Source organism: Rhinichthys klamathensis, unplaced genomic scaffold (genome assembly GCF_029890125.1).
Source record: "Rhinichthys klamathensis goyatoka isolate OS25496 unplaced genomic scaffold, OSU_Roscu_1.1 h1tg000325l_1, whole genome shotgun sequence".
Taxonomy (NCBI): Eukaryota; Metazoa; Chordata; class Actinopteri; order Cypriniformes; family Leuciscidae; genus Rhinichthys; species Rhinichthys klamathensis.
In genome coordinates this window covers 3,678,644-3,700,469 of record NW_026606840.1, presented here as the reverse complement: position 1 = coordinate 3,700,469, position 21,826 = coordinate 3,678,644, and the positions used below count along the sequence as shown (strand labels likewise).

General features: G+C 41.6%; 1 protein-coding gene across 13 annotated transcripts in view; it reads right to left on the bottom strand.

Moving 5' to 3' along the window:
* Window positions 1-21,826, bottom strand: part of tenm3 (teneurin transmembrane protein 3) — a 685,400-nt gene that overhangs the window by 585,717 nt on the left and 77,857 nt on the right. The gene's annotated exons all lie outside the window — the stretch shown is intronic.

The window sequence follows — 21,826 nt, the reverse complement described above, 5'->3', positions numbered from 1 at the left end:
GTGTGTGTGTGTGAATGAATGAATGAATGAATGAATGAATGAATGAATGAATGCATGAATGCATGAATGCATGAATGCATGAATGAATGAATGAATGAATGAATGAATGAATGAATGAATGAATGAATGAATGAATGAATGAATGAATGAATGAATGAATGAATGAATGAATGAATGAACGCACAGATACGTACTGTTACAGACTAAATAAAAGACTTTTCGTTGACTAGTTTTGGATAAAGTTTTTACTCTAAAATAGACATCAAATAAGCTTTTGTTAGGAGTTTCTGCTCATATGTTAAATATATAGTATGTTTTGTCAATAAACTAATCAACTAAGATGTTATAGTGTTTGTTCAAGCTATATCAAAATAATGAATCCTCAACTTTGAAATATGTATGATCAAACTAAGACATTTATGGAAAAAAGACAATTTTCTTTTCAAGATGTTTCCAACTCTAACTTTGAACTGAAATAAAACCATGTCTATATGGTGAAGGGTGTGTGATAGAAGTGTCCAGACGTGTGCACCCTGTATTTTCCTTATATAAATCCAAACAATCTAAAAGCCATTCTTTTTTTAAATCTCCTCATTCTTTGTGCAAGGCTCCTGTAATGATATGGCCTGATAGTACCTAATAGGGCCATTATGGGGAGGGTCTTTGTCTTTCTCAGGTGTGAAATGCCACACATATTAATGAGAGATCACGCCTCCTGCATAAAGCTTTCTCAAACAAAACACGTCATTAAAAATGTCAAATACTTTATTGACTTATCTGAATGAGTAGTCAGGATGATTCTCACATAGTTTTGGAGCAAATATTCTAGACTATGTGATACAATTTTCAAAAGTATTGTGAAGAAATAATCAATATGTGTTTTGTGGTCTTATTTCAGCAAATTTCTTTTTTTTTTTTTTTTATAACCACGCATAAACATTATTCTCTTAAAAATACAAACATGTACATACATGTTGCTCACTTATCATGGTAGTCCTGTCTGTGCTATATAGAGTGAATTTACACCTTTGCCATTAACATGTTTATAAATAACTGAAAAAAGCACAAATGTCAGTGCATGTCAAAACATCCCAAGGGCCCCAAAAACACTCTGGTCCCCAGAGGGTTAAGATCCCTTTCAGACCAAAAAATGGAAGAGGGGAGGTTAGGGAGGCTACTAGGGATGCACCGAATCCAGGATTCGGATTCGGATTCGGCCGAATATTGGGATTTTTAACGGGGTTCGGTTACTGCCGAACCTCAGAATTTTTTTCCACCGAACCGAACCCTAGGCTTGCACTACGCGCGCTACGTCGAAGTTACCGACCAGTGAATGACATCAAAGTACCGCGTGAACGAATAGAGAGCAGACGGCTCCTTATGCTTTTGAATTGCTCTCGCGGGACTTTGGTGTCATAAACTCATCTGTCTGTGCAGCGCCGGTTCAAGTCGAACAAGCCTGTAGTGTAACGCGTTGTGTTAGGAAGAAAAATAGGGATAGCTCACAGCTAAAGTTATTGCAGAGGCCAGACAGACTCACGGAGGCGATTGGCATCTCACAACTCGCACTTTATTCCACAATCGAACTTGTGTATGTCACACGTTCTACCGTCCACAGCGTTACTTAACAAAATAAGGTAAAAATGAGCATCAAACAGAAATAACCCGCATACATGGCATGTGTTCGAGGCGCACGGCACATACGGCGCGCAGTTCTTAAAGGGCCACACCTTATTTCCACTCGTTACAGAAGGTGGACCGTTCGAATGCAGTAGGCTGTGAGAAAGTGAAAATGGAACTCGTGAGCAGAAAAAGTGTTGTTTGGCAGTACTTTCAGTGAAAGAAGGCAATTCAAGTCGAGCTACATGTTCAATTTGCAATGCCGATTTGTCTCATGGTGGCAAGGACTCTAAATAGGCTACACAACATCGCCGCTGTTAAAATGCATAATGTTGCTTATTCTTTTTCTTTTTTTTTTACAGTTATAAAAGTAAAAGTAGTGTTTATTATTTACAGTAATAAAATAAAATGAAAAATCCACTTTGTTTACTTCATTAATGTGTTTACTGTGTTAATGGACTGAGGATGAGAGTAGGATTCGGTATTCGGTTTCGGATTCGGCAGAATCTTAACCAGTGGATTCGGTATTCGGCCGAAACCCACAAATCTGGATTCGGTGCCTCCCTAGAGGCTACCCAACAAAGACTTCCTATTGAGAGGACTGACTGGCATACAGGTGCTGTAATGACTAAAACAACAAAAAAGTAATTACATAGTTATCCACTGGAGGCAAGTTTGCAGAACCCATGTGCAGTTTATTGATAATCCAAAACGAAGACTTGACATGGAACTATAAACTTAAACATGAACAGAAAACTCACCAACAGTAGGTTATAACTAGGGATGGGCATTTTTCAAAAATATTGTATTAGAATATTTGGGCTCATAAAAATATTCGAATATTCGTTTATTTAAATGACGTTTAACAAGAAAGACGTTATTTTTTAAGTTAAAGGTTTATTTTAAGTTTTTGTCACCATTTCTGAACAAGCTTACGATAAGGCAATGTACACATCAAGCTTACTATAATCTTAAGGTTTTCTTTTAGTTGAAAACATTAAACAATATGTGTAAACCAAAAAATTTAAAAGAACAAAAGCATTTAAGCTCAAGCAGCGCGAACCAAAAAAACCGCTAATAAAGCAGACTGCGCAGTAGGCTGTGAGAAAGCGCACAGAACGTACATATGCACTCGAGTCAGCATATGGTTATTGTGTTTTTATTGTTTCACGTTCATGTTGAGAAAAACAATAATATCCACATGCTCGACGTTAAAACCCTATCGCACATTTCAAGGTTTAAATAAAGAGGCGGGACAGTTTATTTATTTAAAACAAGTCGAGTTTAGCGTTTAACCCTCTGGGGTCTAAGGTGTTTTTGGGGTCCTTGAGATCTTTGGACATGCCCTGATATTTGTGCTTTTTTCAGTTGCTTATAAACATATGAATGGCAAAGGTGTAATTACACTCTTTAGCACAAACAGGGCTACCATAATATGTGAGCAACATGTATATGTTTGTATTTTTGAGAGAATATTGTTTATGCATGGCTATTGAAAAAACTAAAACTTAAAGTTTCTTCCCTGAGAAGACGATGACCTGCATAATGAGCTGCATAATGAGCCTTTCTCACAGCTGTCACTGAGCCACAAGAAAGAATGCAAGGACAAAAAATAATATATATATTAGTGCTGGGCCGTTATCGGCGTTAACGTGCTGCGTTAACGTGAGACTCTTATCGGGCGATAAAAAAAATATCGCCGTTAATCATAGTTGGGTTGGGATCATAAATAGCTTTTTCGAATATCGTTATATTTTCGCGCAATTCTAATGTGTAGTATGACGCCGCGCCTACTGTCACAGTCAGATCGCGCAGTAGGGTATTTTCCTGTCAGGGACACAAGGTGTACTTTTACTTTGTTACGTTGGGCGACGTTACTCTCGTTACTTTATTTTAATGCAATACGTTGTTAAATGAGTTTATTCCAAGCGCGCTGTGTCCTTTGTATGGGCATGAGCGATGCTCATTTACATATGAATCACTCTTTTGAGTCGATTCTGTTCAAAGACTTCATCAAACAAGTTGTCAGATGATCTGTCTAAATCGGTTCGCGAATCAGTTGATCTGTTCAGTTCCTCGCGCACTGAATCGTCTGAAGCGCTTTCAATTCACACTCGGAGTCGAAACAGGAAGATTTAAGAGCATCAAGAGCGTTGGATGAAGTGGCCGATCTACAGTCTAGCCTAGTGAATGCAAATCTGCAAATGCATCATATTTTTGCCAGCGATGAAGATCTTTATTAGTTGAACATCTTCGTAAGCTGTCTGTGAATGAATGATTCCAAAGGACGATACATTCGATTTCATTTCATTCAGGTAATACATTGTGTGTGTATTGCGCGTGTATTGCGCAGTGGCATAATCACACGAATAGTTTACATTGATTGAAACTAATTTGTTTAAAAATGAGGCTGTTGCAGTAACAAGGCAGGTTCACATAAAATTCTTATAACATATGATGACATTATTTTTTGATCTAACGAGCATTGGCGATGCAAAAACAGACTGTCGTGCGTATTGTTTTTTTTTTCTTCTTCCAATTAGCCTACTATGTTAAAAAAAAGGACGAAAACATGTTACTTGTTCAATTAATAAACAGTTTGTTTGATGACAAATCGCTAAAGATGAAATTGGCCTCCCTTTCTGTCATTGCGTTTTTTTTGTTTTTTTTACGATATTCGACTTTTGCTCCTCGATTGTCGAATGGCATTTTTGGCAGAAATGCACATCCCTACGCGAGGCAAACTATTCTCAAAGACTTACTTTTAGTCATTATTTGGGTAGCACACATATTCTGAATGCCTTCGGGAGAATTCAAATGAGCCATTTTAATCTAGATTAATCTAGATTAATTTCAATATTAATCTAGATTAATCTAGATTAAAAAAAATAATCTATGCCCACCTCTAATATATATATATATACAAACACTACAAAATTGGTTCAGTTGGAAACATCTTGAAAAAAAATCTGTATTTTTTCCACTTGTATTTTTGCTTGCAAATTGTATATCCAAGGTAAACATTTCTAGTAATTGTGTAGTTAATTCACATACTGTATTTTCAGAAAGTTTTGGATATGTATCCTCTCCCCAAATTTGTCACTAATAAAACACAATAAAAATAATTTAAAGATAAGGCTTATATATTGAGCTTTTAAGATTTTGTTTACATCTACCTTGTAAAGATATTCTTTGCTATTTTATTAAAAACGTTACAATTACAACAACAATTAAAATTGTAACAATATTTCAAGTGTAATCTTTCTTTGTAAAAACTTAAGTATATATTTTATCATCCGTATTTCATTAGTAAGGATTCATTAGTTTGAATAAAACCTATAGGCCTATTGGCACAAACACTATAATACAATCTTAGTTGATGACTTTATTTTTGACAAAACATAACATACATATTTAATATATGAGCAGAAATTGGCGAACAAAAGCTTATTTGATATGTCAGTAGTCTATTTTACAGTAAAAAGTTTATAATCTATCAAAAACTAGTCAACGGAATGTTGTCTTTCATATTTCGTCTGTAACATAGGCATCTCTGTAACATTGCGATCTCATGAAAGTACGTATCTATAGCACAAATTTAATTTCTCGTACCATTTAGACACCAAAAATAGATTTTGCGTTCATATGATACGTCGTTTACGTGTGCATATGATACGCACTTTATGGCGTGTAATAAACACGCACTCCACACCCCTAATCCTACCCAAGGGGTTTACAGCATATAATTTGCACGCAAAAACTATTTTTGGCGTAGGATGGTACGAGAAATAATGCTATAAATACACACTTTCATGAGATCGTGTTGTTTTTATGATATATTAGGGCATATAAATGTTCATTTGCAGTTTAATACATTGCTTATACAAATACATTTCATTTCAACATATTTCAGTAGATTTTTACTCATCTCAGTATAGCAATATAGTTTGGTAAAAGCGGTTCATTCATTCACACACAGAAATGCGATTCATATTTAAACAGTATTTTTGCGGTTTACATAGCAATTCCATATCGCGATTACAGCAAAGCGCTTAATAAAAAACTTCAACTACATCAGCTTGATGCGTTGCTCCTCAAAATGAATTTAAAACAGCGGTTCTTAACAAATTTCCCAGGATTATTCCTGACAGCCTCGCAAGACGACGTAAACTCCTGTAATCTGATTAGTTGATGTGGGGGCGTTGACACGTTTGCATGTATCGCCTCAGATCATTTGCGTTTGAATAGCGCGCGCTCTTCGTGGGCGTGATCAAATTAAAAGATAATGAGCTGAAATGAGAACGACTGACATCTCTCTCTTTTCATATAGATTACATAAACAGAGAATATTTGTTTTTGTTATGAATTAGACCCTTTAAAAGTACACACTTAAATGATTATAAAGATATATATCTCATACCTGGGTGAATAGTATTCGCTGAGTTTTGTTTAAGTTTAGAGACGTGCTCCAAAAAAAGTTCACGGAGATGGACAGCCAGAAAGCACACCCTGTTTATTTTCTTTATTTTACAAAAGCACAATGTTTTATTTCGATTTTAAGTGGACACATAAAAAAGACGACATTTAACAGTTTATTTTTTCATATTTCTTAAGTCTGTATGACCAAAAATGACGGAGTATTTTAAGTATATTTTGCTGAATTCTAACTTCAATACGATACATTGAAAAATATCGATTTTCGATACCACAGAGAAAAAAACTGCCACAATATTAAGGGGGTATTTTTTTTTATTTAAAGCTAAATATAACATGTCTAGAACATGACAATGAGGTATATTTTACATGAACAAAAATGTCCTGAGTTCTATTTGTTAATATTTTTTGATTGGACCAGAGCTAACATGATCCGTTGTATTTTTATTACCTACTGTTATCAAAAGATTAAAATATACTGTAACAAAAAAGCACTTAACAGTATCAAATTGGAGGATAGAGTGTCAGTAATGTATAATAATAGGATTAAACATTACATTTTCAGTTAAAGGCATTTCATTATTGAATTGAGAGGTGCCATTGTCTAGCTGTTTAGTTGAGTTGGTATCTGTGTAATCAAATTGATGATAATCACTAATTAAGGCAAATTGCAGAATTAAATAATATTTTTTGAATAAAGTTAAATAGGCACAAGTTAATTTAAATTTGACTACAGTTACAATATTTACTTGTCTAAGATTCCTCAGTCAGATTATGTTAACTTTAAGAAAACGGTGAAAAAACTACAACAATACTAGGCCATCTTGGTTAATGTTTCAGAAAAGTTAAAATGAGAAGAGTTACAGTGTTTCCTTTAGGATTTTTTTAGCAGTGGGGGCAGGTCTGTCCAAACAACAAACACCCCTGATGCTGAGCATATATGCTGCTAAATGGTGCCCCTGGAGCCTGTTCCTTAAGTCTGTTCCCTTTCGAAGGGAACTCAACAATACATCATCGACGTTATGGGGGAACGCCTCAGGCGTGACAGGTGTCTGAAATCAAGTATCAACTCACAGCAATCATGTTGACCGGCGACAGCCCGTGCATCATCAGCTCGAATGATGAGCGCGCAACCTGGATGTATAAAAAGGGTGCCTTGAAACCGTGACAACATCTTTTCGTCTTCAGGGACTGTTTGTCTGTTTTTTTGAGTAGTCAACAAAAAGAAAATGAAGCGTGCAGAGAAGGGGAAAAATACTTTCCGCAAGTGTGCCGACCCGTGTCCTAGATATTTGACACCGGAGGATTCACACGATCTGTGCGTTTTCTGCCTGGGAGAAGAGCACGCGCGGGGAGTTCTCGAGGGAGCTTCCTGCGCAAACTGTGAGCGGTTTTCTCTGAAAACGCTCCGTTCTCGTCTGTCCCACTTCTCGAGGGACGTGGGCGCGGCATCTGAACCCCGCGGTTTTGGTCCCGCTCGGGCTGAGGCTCGGCGGCGCTTGAGCTCGTGGGGCTCTCAGATGGAGCTGGCAGATCAGCTGGAGAGGGGCGTTAACCTCGCGGATGATCTGCCAGCTGACGAGGATGAGTTACAGGTCGATGTAGAAGAGGTTCTTTCTCTTTCTGATGGGTCTGTAACTGGTTCTCTTCGGGCCGGGCAGGAGGTGGGTGTTGATGATGTTAGTTTGGTTGAGACCGAACCATCTCAGCCCTCCTGCCCAGTGTACGCTGAGCTGGTGGATGTTATGGGGCGCGCCACCGACAGATTGCAGCTGCAGTGGAGGCGCGTCCGGGAGGAACCTGTTCGTGGTATTTTGGACGATCGGTTCCTCCCCACCCGTAAGCCACCGGCTCGGACGAGCTTTCCATTCCTTCCCGATCTCCACTCTGAGATCGAGAAGGCATGGAAGAACCCGTTCTCCACGCGTCTCTATCTACATCAGCGAGCTAGTTTCGCTGCTGTGGAGGGAGCCGCGGAGCACGGGTATGTGTCGATGCCGCCAGTGGATGAGACGTTGGCTAACTATCTCGCCTCTGGTCGGTCGTCTTCACTAGAAGCTCCGACCCTGCCATGCAAGCCGCTCAGGACAACTTCGCGCTTGAATGGCAGAGCGTACACGGCAGCAGGTCAGGCGGGTGCGGTTCTGCACACCCTCGCGGTCCTTCAGGCCTACCAAGCCGACCTGCTGCGGGACCTCGATCAGGGGGCCGGCCTGTCCCCTGACGCGGTCGCGGAGCTGCGCCGCACCACGGATTTGACTCTCCGGGCCACCAAGCAGTCTGCGGTTTCCATCGGTCGTGCGATGGCTGCTATGGTGGCCATGGAGAGGCATCTGTGGCTCAACCAGGCTGACATCGGGGAGAAAGAAAAAACTTTTCTCCTCGATTCGCCGGTTTCGCCTTCCGAGCTTTTCGGACCTTCTGTCGAGACAGTGGTCGATAAGTTCAGGGAGGCGAGGGCGCGCTCTGCGGTGTTTAAGAGCTGCATACCGCGGAGGTCCTCAAATAACATTTTTCTCTTCTTTTTCAGAACTCGTCTCCTGTACAGAGCCGGAGACATGTTGGTAAGCAAAGGTAATGTATTGTAAGGTGAGCTGAGCTCCCACATGTTGTGGTCGCCAGGTTACAGGCCTCACCAGGCCTTCCAGGCTATGAGCTTCCATATGTCAGGTCACAGGCCTTATCCAGCCTTCCTGAATATGAGCTCCCACATACTGTGGTTATTAGGTTACAGGCCCCACCCGGCCTTCCTGATATGAGCTCCCACATACTGTGGTCGCCAGGTTACAGGCCTCACCGGCCTTCCTGGTTATGAGCTCCCACATACTGGGTTTCAGGTTACAGGCCTTACTAGGCCTTCCTGAATATGAGCTCCCACACACGGTGGTCGCCAGGTTACAGGCCTCGCCAGGCCTTCCTGGTTATGAGCTCCCACATACTGTGGTCGCCAGGTTACAGGCCTCACCCGGCCTTCCTGATAAGAGCTCCCACATACTGTGGTAGCCAGGTTACAGGCCTCACCGGCCTTCCTGGTTATGAGCTCCCAAATACTGGGTATCAGGTTACAGGCCTTACCAGCCTTCCTGATATGAGCTCCCACCTACTGTGGTCGTCAGGTTACAGGCCTCACCGGCCTTCCTGGTTATGAGCTCCCACATTCAGTGGTCACCAGGCTTCAGGCCTCCTCGGCCTTCCTGGTTATGAGTTGTCACATGTCAGGTTTCAGGCCTCACCAGGCCTTCCTGAATGTGAACTCCCACTCACTGTGGTCGTTAGGGTGTGGTTGTGAGCTTTTGACTATCAGGTTACAGGCCTCATCTGGTCTTCCTGATTATGTTAAAACCATACTTATGGTAAGCCACACGACGGAACGTCTTGTGTACTTTTTAAAATCCATTTTCATGGTAAGGGTCATGCGCTGTATGCTTCGGTCCCTTCCTATGTGGCCCAGACCCAGGTCTTTCACCACGGGTCCCACTCTAGATGCGTCCTGTCGTCCAAGTTTGCTACGACAGACGCCTGTTTCTGATCCAGGCCTTCCTGGATTCGGAATTACTAAGTACATGCACTTTTGTTTCATGTACTTTCTAAAATCCATATTTATGGCCTTTCTGAAAGTAGCCCCCACATGGTGTGGTTGTCAGGTTACAGGCCTTGTCAGGCCTTCCTGATATGAGCTCCCACCTACTGTGGTTGTCAGGTTACAGGCCTCGCCGGCCTTCCTGGTTTTGAGCTCCCACATGCAGTGGTCACCAGGCTTCAGGCCTCCTCGGCCTTCCTGGTTATGAGTTGTCACATGTCAGGTTTCAGGCCTCACCAGGCCTTCCTGAATGTGAACTCCCACTCACTGTGGTCGCTAGGGTGTGGTTGTGAGCTTTCACATGTCAGGTTGCAGGCCTCATCAGGCCTTCCTGAATGTGATCTCCCACACATTTTGACTATCAGGTTATAGGCCTCATCTGGCCTTCCTGGTCATGTCAAAACCATACTTATGGTAAGTCACATGATGGAACATCTTGTGTACTTTCTAAAATCCATTTTATGGTAAGGGTCATGTGCTGTAGGCTTCAGTCCCTTTCTATGTGGCCCAGACCCAAGTCTTTAACCTCGGGTCCCACTCTAGATGCGTCCTGTCGTCAAAATATGCTACGACAGACGCCTTTCTGGCTAACTTCTTCATTCTGATCCAGGCCTTTTCTGGACTCAGAATAACTAAGTACATGCACTTTTGTTTCATGTACTTTCTAATGTAGCCCCCACATGGTGTGGTTGTCAGGTTGCAGGCCTTATCAGGCCTTCCTGGTTATGAGCTCCCATATTCTGGGTATCAGGTTATAGGCCTCACCGGCCTTCCTGATATGAGCTCCCACACACTGTGATCGCCAGGTTACAGGCCTCACCCGGCCTTCCTGGTTATGAGCTCCCACATACTGTGGTCGCCAGGTTACAGGCCTCACCGGCCTTTCCTGATGTGAGCTCTCAGGTACTGGAGCTCCCCACATAGAGGGTAATCAGGTCTTTGGCCTCAGCAGACCTTCCTGGTTTTTGATCCCTCTCTTACAGTACTTCCTCAGTGTTCAGGAGGAGCACTGGGTAGACCCATGGATTGAGTGGACGACTTCCGTCTTTTCTTGAGGTTGAGTTACACTCTCCGGGTAATCCCGTCTCTGTGATCCGGAACTGAATGATTTCTGCCAGCTTTGCAGGCCTTCAGTTTTGGATGCCTTTTCCAAGGCAGTTTCCAGAGGCTCTGTCTCGGACAGACAGGCAATGGCCAGACTGTGCGTCTTAGTATAGATCACCAGGCCAGCCTGGTGGCATGTCAGGAGGCATGCTCTCCTGAATAGTGACTGGCTGGGAATCCCTTGAGTACCCTAGCCACACTCCCTAGAAGAAGGGACCCCTTCTATTAGGAAGTTGTGGTCCTAAACCTTTGAGCTGGCCCAGATATACCTCCCATGAACTATGTTCTGGCAGTTTCTCGGTTCATTAGCTTGGGCTATGACCGGTAGAGAGTGCTGTCACTGACAGCCCAACGTGACCTAGGGTGAGTGGTTTTAGTGTCCTTTGTATTACTGGTTCTGACAGTTGTCACTGCCATTGGGCATGCACTCCCCTCAGTATGGCGGCGTGGGTATTTCGTTCCCCATAACGTCGATGGCGTATTGTTGAGTTCCCTTCGAAAGGGAACGTCTCAGGTTACGACTGTAACCTATGTTCCCTGAGAACAGGGAACGAGACAATACGTCTCCCTGCCATACCTCGGGGCCTGCCTGCAACAGTCCCTTCAGACGATAGGATGTTGTCACGGTTTCAAGGCACCCTTTTTATACATCCAGGTTGCGCGCTCATCATTCGAGCTGATGATGCACGGGCTGTCGCCGGTCAACATGATTGCTGTGAGTTGATACTTGATTTCAGACACCTGTCACGCCTGAGGCGTTCCCCCATAACGTCGATGACGTATTGTCTCGTTCCCTGTTTTCTCAGGGAACATAGGTTACAGTCGTAACCTGAGACGTTTTCACCTATAAAATCATTTTTAAAAATGAGTGATGTGAGGGATATTGAAAGTCAAACAATCTTTTGGGTGCCCGCAGCCCGCTCGCAGTGTGAAGAGCGTGTACGCGCTATTCTCCGACATGCCCCCTCGCGGTGTGTTTTTTATGCGTGTCCACGCTATTCTCCGACATGCCCACACGCGGTGTGTTTTTTATGCGTGTGCACGCTATTCTCCGACATGCCCACACGCGGTGTGTTTTTTTATGCGTGTCCGCGCTATTCTCCGACATGGCCGATCACGGTGTTCTTTATCAATCAACCAAAGCCCCCCTCGCCATCTTTCACTTTTGCTATTTAACCAGAGCGAATGAGACGAGTGCGTCACGTGTGGTGTTTGTCAACGCGCCTTTGGAGAGAAGTGAAAGTGACCGCTCGGCTAGTATCGATACTTCGGGAAATTAGTATTGGTACCGTTCAGATATTTCAGTATCGATATTTATCGAAATATCGATATTTTTGACAACACTAGCTGCTATGTGAAAAAAATCGAGCAAAACGCGCCAGCGCGTTTGCCGACCCCAGAGGGTTAACTTTGTGATGCAAAATGAGAAATACAGAATCTTATTCTTGCGACATTTTAAATTTGTATTGGCAAAGAAATGACATCTTTGCTGTGTACAATTAAAACAGTACAAAATGAAAATAGTAGCATACAAAGCAACATAAATTAAGAACAGGCATTTTTCTTTGCCTCTCTCTCGCAGACGCGCTGGATCTCTTTTTATCAAGTTTCTTTTGTCTCCCTCACTGCGCGCGCCGGATCTCTCTCGATATCAAATGTTTCAGGATAGAAACACATCATACAGCTGATAATACTGTATTATGTCACTGCGTGTCATCCACACCAATTACAAAAAACAACTGTAACAAATTATTTAGCCTTTGTTGCTTCAAAGAAAAAGAATGCCTTTTTGAATTCATGTTACAATAAAACGAAGTTGATCGCGAATTAAAGAGCTCTGTATCTGCTGCTCACTCGCATTCGTTTAGTTGGAATGAACGAGTTGTCAACAAGTTCATGTTTAGATAATGTCAGATTGTTGACAATCATACACACTGCTCAAACATTCTAAAATTCTACAAAACCAGTTGAAACAACTGGATTGAACACTTCAATTGATTTTTTTTTTATGAAAAACCTTTAAATACAATATTTATAATTTAATTAAGATAGGGCCTATTTGGACACATCGAGAGATTTATCGTGAAAGGAATTTTGCCTTTGCCTGTTCTGTATCATTAGGCTGGCTATCCGACACAGTCTCCATATGAAAGACTGGACATGAACACCTAGGCTATTGTCCTGCACCCCCACGATAAAGCACTGAACCCTCCAAACAGGCTCTGAGAGGAGTCTTTGAGACAAAGAAGTCGCAGACATTAGCATTATTAAAGTGTTGATAATGAAGGAATTAAATCAGTTAGGCTACATGTGGTAATATTTATGTCATAAAAAAAGTTTATTAACTAAATATTTCATTATTTCAATAGGCTAATTGAAGAATTAAAACACTACTTTGGTTTAGGCCAGCTTTTTCCAAGCAAAACGAAATACAAACTTCAAACTCATGTTTATTTGTTGTCATTAAAAACATTTTTCAACTCAACTCAATATCAGTATGGGAACTAGCTTCCGGTTTCCGGTGAGAGTACGCTGTGCGTGCTTTGCTGCCGCTTCTCGCTTGAACTTTTTGTTGTTGTTTGTTTGTTTTTGCGTCTACTGTGACATCTTCCTTGCTGAACTGCTGAACTGTCGTTTGCCTGGACTGTATTATTGTAATTTCCCTGTGGATTTTACTTTGGATATCGCGCGGATACTGATGACTTTCCAACTCATCACTGGCACTCATCCAACTCACACTGCTCTGTCTGTTTGCTGATCTTCGCGCTACCCCACTGTACCTTCTATGTAGGTGGCTGTGGATTACCACATCTCCTCCTGGTGTCGGCCGAATCCTTCCTGCACTGTCGGTGGAACATTGTTGCTTTGCCACTGCTGTATCAATCCGTGGATTAAGTTACAAACTTTGCTACAAACTTGCTCCTCCAGTTCTGTTTGTCACTGTCCGGCACGCCTGCTCTTCCCCTGCATGAGCTCTCTTCCTATCTCCCCTCACAGTGACTGCTACAGAGATGAGTGTGTTTCTACCCGCTTGCCTCGTTGTTGTCCTCAATCTGTTCAGTGGTTGGCGTATTAAACTGCGCTGATTACATTGCGGACTGGGTTGTGTTTTGAGCCTGGTTGGCTAACATGTAGTATTAGCGTGGTGTTGCTGTGTCACTTGTGGTAACTTTACTGTGTCGATGTCATGTTTCCTGCTGGCAGCTCGATTAATGTCCTCGCAGCTCACCTTATGCTGTGCTTGTGTGTTTTTTGTAACTTGAAAATGGAGCCAGTTTACACCTCTGCTGCTCTCAAACTTTATCGCTGCCACGCCCCCCTAGAACCGGCGCTGTATAAACACTGCTGTTCGCTTGGAATTATTCGGCGTCCACGTTATGTTCATCGCTTCAAAAGACAACCGACTCTTATCTTTGGACATGATGCTCAAATCCCAACTGTTTACACACCCGATCGTTGCCGACGATACCAGCCAAAGATCAGGGGAATTAACTTTGACAACCTTCGTCGCCCTCCTAGGCTGCCTTCTCCTACCTCGTCATCATGTCAGAACTTTAACATTGCCCACCTAAATGCACGCTCAATCACAAACAAAACGGCCATAATAAACGATATCATTGTGGACAAAAAATGTGACTTGTTTTGTCTCTCAGAGACCTGGCAACAACCCAGTGACTGCATTAATTTAAACATGCTGACCCCCCCTGGCTACTGCTACTTATCCAAACCTAAATCTGTAGGGAGAGGGGGTGGGTTGGCTGTAGTGCACCGCTCAGATCTGACTGTTAAAGAACTTAGGCCATTTGAAGTGACATCCTTTGAATATATTGCTGTGAAGGTTGTTTCTACTCCACCCCTTATACTATTGCTGATCTACCGCCCCCCTACACCATCTGTACATTTTTTTGTCTGAATTGAATGAACTTCTCACTGTTATTTCATCTCTTTGTTCGGCTATGATTATGTTAGGGGATTTTAACATCCATGTGGATACAAATTGTTCTTACACCTCAGAGTTTAACTCTGTATTGAACTGTTTTAGTTTGACACAGCATGTTGACTTTCCAACTCACACTCATGGCCACACTTTGGATCTGCTCTGCTCCACTGGTCTGAATGACATCTCTGTCTCTGGTTCCATCTCTGGTGTTTCTGACCATAAGCTCATTGAATGCCGCTTTCATATGATCACTCCTCCTCCCTCCTCAGAGAAAACAGCTATTACAAGTCGTAACATTGGGTCAATAGACCACAGCATGTTTGCTGCCTCTATATAGGCCTCGCCACTGTTTGACCTTGACGAGCTCTCGTCTGCGGATGACTTGGTTGCTCTGTACAATGGCACCCTGACCAGCCTGCTTGATAGCTTAGCGCCAGTTAGGACTAGACTTGTACCAGCAAATCGTACATGCCCCTGGTTCACCCCTGAGCTCAGGCAACTTAAGGCCGCTGGCCGCCGTCTCGAACGGCTATATAAGAAAACTGGCCTTACAATCCACTCCATGCTTTACACCGAACATACTCAGACGTATAGGGATGCCCTCGATGCTGCCCGCTCAAACTATTATTCATCACTCATAACCTCCTCTATGTCCAGGCCTAAAACCCTGTTCAGGACCTTGGACAAACTCATTAAACCCCCTGTCACTGCCTGTCCTAAGACCCCTGAGCAGTGCCAGGCCTTCTTACACTTCTTTGATGACAAAATTAGCCAAATCTACCAATGCTTTAACCCAAATGCTATCTCTCTCTCTTCTTCTCCTTCCTCTCTAGGCCCTTAGCTTTCCCATTTCACTGCTATAGACTCCCTCACTATCACTGACATTATAAATAAGTCTAACTCATCATCGTGTCAGCTTGACCCTGCCCCCACCCCTCTACTTAAAACTTGCATCACATCCTTATCTGAACCCATTGCATTTATTGTAAACACCTGCCTCAACTCTTGTGTTGTGCCTGCTGCCCTTAAGACTGCTGCAGTCACACCCATTCTCAAAAAAACGGACTGCGACCCCACATCACTATGTAACTACCGCCCTATCTCCAACCTCCCCTTCCTGGCCAAGGTATATGAAAGAGTGGTGGCCTCACAACTACACACCTTTCTGAATCACCATGACCTGTATGAGCCTTTTCAATCTGGTTTCCGTTCTTGTCACAGTACAGAGACTGCCCTTCTGCGCATCGTTAACGACCTTCTACTGTCTGCTGACTCTGGTTCACTTAACATTCTCATACTCCTTGACCTTAGTGCTGCCTTCGATACCATCAACCACAATGTTCTAATCACCCGTCTGTCTGCTATTGGTGTTTCTGGTACAGCCCTCATTTGGTTCCAGTCTTAACTCTCCAACAGAAAGCAGTTTGTGACGCTTGGTCCTCATCAGTCTTCCAAGTCCCCTGTCACCCGTGGTGTCCCCCAGGCTTCGGTACTTGGGCCCCTCCTCTTTCTCATATACATCCTCCCTTTTGGCCCGATCATACGCAGCCACGGTCTTAAATTCCAATGTTATGCAGATGATATCCAACTCTATTTGACCACTCACTCTCCAACTGATTCACCACCGTGCTCCCTCACTGACTGCCTCTCTGACCTAAAATTATGGATGCAAAACAATTTTCTTAAACTCAATACAGATAAAACTGAAATTCTGCTGATTGGCCCTAAAAGCATCCTTTCTAAATCTCCCAGTCTCACTCTCAATATTGATGGTTCATCTGTCCACCCTACCCCTGTTGTCAAAAACCTTGGCATTTTGCTTGACTCCACCCTTAGCTTTGATCCTCATATCAAATCACTCACTAAGACTGCCTTCTTTCACCTCCGCAACATTTCTCGCCTCAAACCCTTCCTCTCTGTTAGTGATGCACACACTTTGGTTAACTGCTTCATTATGTCCCGTCTAGACTACTGCAACTCACTTTTCCTTGGTCTCCCTGTGAAATCACTTCAAAGGTTACAATATTTTCAAAACTCGGCAGCCAGACTCCTCACCCATACCAGACGATCAGCACACATCACCCCCATTCTCTACCAACTCCACTGGCTACCAGTTCCATCTAGTGTTGTCAAAATATTCGGTACTTCGGTACCAAGTCGGTACTAAAAAAATTTAAACGTCACGGTACCAAGTCCCGGTGGTACCGAATACCCGGTCAAACCCGGTTCTGGACGCGCATGCATGCACGAAGGGCGTGAAGTTGCATCCTCTTCATGAAAGCGCTGAGACATGGCGACCGACGGTGCTGCTGATGTGGTGTCTGTGTATATTAAACTGCAAAACGACTGTTTAAATAATATGAACCCTGCATGTTCTGCTTGTCTCTGTGTGAATGAACGGTTCAGACGCGCGGTTTCATTTAACGTTACCTCACACACACACACACACACACACACTGAAGCACGAGTGACGCTCGCGCTGTTTTCAGTCTCTGCTGCCTCACGATATGATGACATGATTCATGATTCCATTCATCTCCGAGAGTCACTTCATAAGCATTTTACCGTTTCATTTGAGAAAAACTATCGTCATATCATACACACAGAAACTCAAAGGTCTTCACGGCAACCCGTCAAAATAAAAGTTTGGTTTAACTTAAAGAAATTGACACAAATAATTTTAGCCTACTGTACAATAGATGTAACTACGTCTCCATTAATTAAAAATACTACTAATAATAATAATCTGTGGTAGAAGGTTGCTTATTTTTCACTTGATTTTTTTATAAGCAATATTTCTCATTATCATCAATATTTTCGTTTAAACAGCATGTAGCCTTCAATGCTTTCATAAATTTACCATCATAAATAATAAAGTGATTGAATTGAATTTAATATATATATTTTTTCAAATAGTTAAATAAAATAGTTCAAACTGATTTTGCTGTGGTACCGAAATTGGTACCGAGAACCGTGACATTTTAATGGTATCGGTACCGACTACTGGAATTTTGGTACCGTGACATCCCTAGTTCCATCCCGGATCAAATACAAAGTACTACTACTCACCTTCAAAGCGCTTCATAACCTTGCTCCCCCCTACATCCGCGACCTCCTGATCCCATGCACTCCATCCCACTCACTCAGATCCTCTGACCAAAATCTCTTGGCTATCCCCCGCTCCAGACTTTCCACCCTGGGGGGCAGATCCTTCAGTGTCTTGTAGAGGTGGGCGATATATCGTTTAGACTATAATATCCAAATTGTTGTCTGGACGATATGCAAAATTGGGATATCGAATATTTCATAATATTCCCCCAAACATGAAAAGAGCTGAAGGAAGTTGAAGACAAAACAAATAACACACACTATAACCTTCTAAACTATTATATGTTGCGATTTTAATACTGTATGGGTTTGTTTGACTCTATTTTATGTGTTTTTACAAAATTACGATCGTTCCTCAATTGCACGAGAGTAAGCTGCTACTAATTTGCAATACAACTAAGTTCTTACCTGTGTGTTATGACGTTTCTAGGTTGAAGCAACAATCCAAAAACGCATACAAACCGAACGATTCGTTGGACCATTTTTTCCTGCCGACCAAAATCCACGTTGGCGCGACCACCATGACGTTGCACAACATCAAATGGCAAACGTAATAAAAGCGGAACGAAACTGTGCTATTATTTTGTGCTTCACGGACCGTTTCAGTTCGGACCATCAATGTCAGTGCAGCGCGCGCCGAACAGGGGCGCCGAATCGTGATGAAGCGACACTGTTATACACAGTGCTAAGAGATCCAGAGAAAACATTAGAATTCGCCACTGAAGTAACGTTACTAATAACATCACTGCGAGATCTAGTGAGAAGCATGCACATTTCTCTGTTATTAACGGATCAAACGTGGAAACCAGGAGAAACATTTTGCCATGAATGAACTAGTTATAGGCAAATTTACGTTCACAGATCAGCAACATTCACCATGGATTTAATATAGTAACACTAACTGTAACCATGGAAGTTTGGCAGAAATAGTCAAATGCTTTCAGGTAGGCCTACATCACACATCTTTTTCCAGCACTTCAAAACTCAAATATTATCATATTTAAAAGTTATTTTTAATGTGATGACCAAAACATTATTTGTTCATCCTTCAAATATGACCCCCATTTATAAAACTAAAGGTTTCAAGATGTAAAAAAAACCTCACACTTATTTAAAAATATTTTTTCTTTTAATAAATAGGAAATTTATCTGTTATTTCTTTCTTTTTGCTGTATCGAAAACGTACATCACTGTATCCTATCGAACCGAACCGTGAATTTTGTGAACTGCCTATTTGCAAAGCACAAAGTAAATTTAATACGTACATATATTGTACTGAAAAAGCACTGTTCTTGTATTACAATAAATATTTAGTACAGTAACTTGGTTCATCTTTAATTCTATACAATGATAGGTAAAATGGAGCAAGTCAAAAGACCAACTGGACCTTCTTTGCCAGTTTGCACACATTTCTTTGAAGGATTGCAAAAATATCGTCTGAATATCGATATCGAGATATTGGAAAAAAATATCGAGATATTCATTTTTGTCAATATCTCCCACCCCTAGTGTCTTGGCCCCCAAACTCTGGAACAGCCCCCCTCAATCTCTTCGTGACTGTCCTTCACTTTCCCTCTTTAAAGCTCATCTCAAGACCTTTTTGTTTAAGGAACATTTTTCCACACCAAACTCATAGCATCAGGGCTCGACATAAGCAATGGCCCGATGGCCCGGGGCCAGTAAAAGAGTATGTCGGGCTAGTTGATTGGCCAGTCACTGGCCCGCGCGGGCCAGTGAATGGCCATCAGCAAAACAAACAGCAAACGTCATATACAGTGGCGCGAAGAGTGTCAATGTTACTTCAGGTTATAATAACGTGTTAAAATGTCAAAAGAACTACGAGGCTGATACGAGAAAGAGGGCATTCCTATAGGGCTGGGCGGTAAATCGAGTTTGTACAATATATCGATTTTTTTTAAACGATATGGAATGAGGCAATATAGGCTACTGTTTATATCGATACAGTAGTTTGATACGAGCACATCTGAAAAATAGCGGAGTACGCAGTGTGAGCTCCTGCAGTGAAAAAACATAGTACAATTTGTCCTAAACATGACACAAGCTTATATTAAGCACTTCAAAATAACTGGTAAGATATAGTTAACAAGTTTAAAGCAGCTTGCCCTGTCAGATGCTCTGACAGATACTGTTGCTGACTGACAGATAAATACTTGCGCTGTTTAATGCGTTTGAGACGTGGTGCTTTCCTCAGTGCTTAACTTACATTTTACAGGTATATTCTCCATCTGTAAATGTTAGAAAGTCAAACAAATATGTCCATTTCACTGTCAGGAGAGGACGAGCTTCTGCAAGTGAATCTCCGCTAAAATTAAAGCTTCCGTGAACGAGCGCTGCCGCGAGCACGCGCGCCTAACAGACGGGCACAATAGAAGAGTAGCGCAATAATTCTGACTAAAATATACATCTTGCTAAAATATTTGTTGTTGGAGACAATAAATGTGCCATATGTGGAATTTTAAACCTACAAGTAGGCCTATGTTTTTATGAAAGTGAGCATTATAACGGGGTAATCAAATGCAGGCTAATATAATTAGTTGTGCTTTTGTTTTTATTTTCATTTTTAGTTTAGCCTTAGTCATCTTAAAAACAAAAGCATTATTTTTGTTTTTAGATTGTAATGTTAGAATGTAATGTGATTTTAACCACCTTTTTGCACGTAATATATTGCATAGCCTACATTACATTCACTATATTTGTTTCCATATCCTTCAATATCAACATGGTTTGGATATCATTAAGCAGGATGTGAAATATATATATTTTTTTAAATAAATACAGATTTTCTTTATCCAAATAGAAAAACGTAGAAAGTACCGAGATATATATCGTATATCGCCATTTAACCAAAAAATACCGAGATATGATTTTTTGGCCATATCGCCCAGTCCTAATTCCTAGTGTCATGGAAAATGCAGCACACCTGGGTGGAGAAAGGCGATGAGGGCATGTACTGTTTCGTTTGCCGGAAATTTACAACAAAAGCCGACCAAAATGCAAAATGCATAACCGGCCTGCCGAGTGCTATCTAAAAATAGTGTAATCAAATTCCCCCCTAAACTTCTGCCTAGCCCCCCTAAAAATGTGTGATTAAGTGTAAGCTACACAAATTTGTGTTCGCTTCAGTCTTGTTATAATCAGATTCAGCGCGTTCTTCATTTTTTCTTCATTGACAGTTTTTTAGGTCATAAATGTTAAACGTATGACAAAAATAATCAGGCAAACTAATATACTTTTGTCTAATTTCGCCATTTTGAAGTGAAAATATAGCCTATGTAACTCATCACTCATGTAATGTAATAATTAGTTTACTGTCATTGTGAGGGGACAAGAAAAATGAATCCTAATGTATACAATAAATACAGTTTAATGGAAAAGTGCTTTTGATTCTATTTCTTTCAGGGCCAGTAAAAATATAGAAGGGGCCAGCAAAACTCTGATCTACTGGCCCTGGGGGCCAGTGGGGATTTTTTTTTATGTTGAGCCCTGCATAGCATCACACAGATTACTTGTCTTTGTTGTATTGTTTTGGTTGTTGCTGTTGTGTATACTTGCCTTTCCACTATGTAAAGCGACCTTGGGTTTGAGAAAGGCGCTATATAAAATAAACGTATTATTATTATTGTTATTAATATTAAATTCCACAGGGATCTTTCAGTCGGGCTGGATCTTTGGATCCTTAAAACCAGGGTGCGATTTGTGAGTTAAAGGAGAACTCCGGTGCAAAATGAACCTCGGGTGTAATAACACATTGGTACAGACTAAATCGTTCCCTGAGATTTGTTTTCATGATTATCGAATGTAAAGAGTTTTATCTCTAAAAACAGTTTAGCTTATAACGCTAGTATATTGGGCATCGAGTAAGCAAAAAGAGATCGCTAGTTAATACCATTAACAAGGCTCAAATTAGCCCCACACTAACACGGCAGCATAATGAGTGTCCTTACATGCAAACCGAAGCATTGAGAACTTTGTAAGTGTATAGACAGTTTAATAAGAAGATACTTTACACAGACAGTACA